This window comes from Micropterus dolomieu, linkage group LG19 (assembly GCF_021292245.1).
Source record: "Micropterus dolomieu isolate WLL.071019.BEF.003 ecotype Adirondacks linkage group LG19, ASM2129224v1, whole genome shotgun sequence".
NCBI classification, from domain to species: Eukaryota; Metazoa; Chordata; class Actinopteri; order Centrarchiformes; family Centrarchidae; genus Micropterus; species Micropterus dolomieu.
In genome coordinates this window covers 23,010,329-23,012,429 of record NC_060168.1, presented here as the reverse complement: position 1 = coordinate 23,012,429, position 2,101 = coordinate 23,010,329, and positions in this window count along the sequence as shown.

Here is a 2,101-nt window from a genome sequence, read left to right as displayed (position 1 = left end):
GTATGTTGTTTGTGTAAAAAGTGTCAAGAGCTTTAATTCTGAGAATAGATCTAGTACTATTATAAACCGCTGTTGTAGATATAACGGTAACTGCAGAAATATTTGTGATGGCTTTTTATTGTTTGCATTTGTCACAATCGCAGCAACAACCAGTCTCCACCTTTCTCAACACAGCTTCAGGAATGTGGTTACAACATTGTTTGTTCATAACAAGCCATTATCTGGGGTTTTGTGCCATCAGCCATGAGGTTGGTGGTTCAAACAGATGAGGCCAAGAATATGGCAAATGGCTGTTCTTTTCCATTTAAAAATACAGCTATTGCATACAAATATTAAAACAAAACTGTAGTTGTACATATATCACATGGTATTAAGTGCTGAAAGGACCATTTGGCAGTGAAAATGGGTGGGGGGGTTCTTTCATTATTTTATCATAAAGCATCCAGTAACCGCAACAATTTGGATCTACTCAAGTGAGAAATTGGTTTATCAAGCTATTACTGCATATGTCAGTACAGGGCTTGCTTAGTGGCAGTTTTAACAGAGTATAGGCAGTTTGTAGGCAAGCTCATGTTTCTAAAGGTACAATCCCATTACATTTTTGTCTGTACTCTAATTTTTGGCGCATTTTCTCACATTCACTTGTATGACTAATGAATTCTAGCATAAATTTTCTGTTTTGGTAGGACCTTCTGGCTTACTCTAGATCACTTTCATCCAACTATTCCTTGCAATGTTGTTGTTGGCCACTGGAAATCATTGAGCACTGTTAGAAACGGAGAAATCATGTTCCAGCGATGTGCCATTACTTTGTTTTTAGACAAGGCACACAACTACAAACTCCAGCATCCCGCTCATACAGTTCATCATTGCTTTGCTCAATATTTTTTACCCACATTGGAACAGTGACATTACATATTTTTCAGGTCCTGTGCAGTTTCACTCAACATGAGGTACCATATGTACCTTAAGCTGAAACTTGTTAAAATGTTGCCTAATGGATTTTGAAAAATAGGTTATCATTTTTAAACATGAAACCAATATAAACAGTCCTACAAAAAGTATGTTGATTATATATTCTAATGTAAATATAATTTTGCAGAAAGTTGTAATTTGGGATGTAACAATACACATAAACAAAATGTATTCTTAAGAGTTATGGTTAGGTTCCTTGTGATGGACTGGCATCTTGTCCAAGGTGTACCCCGCCTTTTGCCCAATGTCTGCTGGGATTGGACAACAAAGACAATAACTGCCAAAGATTTCTGGATGAAACTTAACTTCTTTTTTTAAAATATACACAAACTGTGATTAAACTTTATTATACCAATAAGCTTAGTTATTTATTAAGTTACTGACCTGTCCCTGTTTATCTCTATCTTGAGTTTTTAGAAGCAGTCTGTAAGCTTTCAGCTTCCTGCCTCTTCTGAACAAGCTTGTGTTACCTTTGGATTCATGTATATCTAAGTGTGTGTATATGTGTGTGTGTGTGTATATATATATATATATATATATCTCATGTGTATATACTGTATTTCAGTGTCTTTGTGTGTGCAAACAAAAAAAACATCACACCCTTAATGTACTATAAATCCGACTGGAAACCAAACCCACACAAGGAGACTATTGCATTTGTGTGTCTAGCATTACAGAATTAGGTCTTTTAGCAGACATTTGCATTAAAACTGTACATGACCCATGTTGTAAAAAAACATGTATTTACATGGCAAGGATATCTGTTTCCATGTGCGGGTGACATTCACAAGGTTTGTATCCATAATGCTGTGTGGAGCAAGCAGTTTCCTCTGTTTACACTCATATATTTAAAGGTGACATGTGTAGCGTTGTCTCATTAATGTATCACTGTCAAAAGGAACCACCATTTTCCCCTTGGCTGATATTTCTTCATCCAGCAGTCGTCTACCAGGCTACACAGGTGCTACATATTTTGTTTTACGTCACTAATAATTTTAACATTTTACAGTTGTACCATAAATGTTAATGGTTTTGTTCAACAAAATAATTACTGTTTAGATTACAGTTGCTGTAAAAACAAGCCTCTGACATCATTTAAGATGGTAAAGGACTCCTTTTCCTTTTT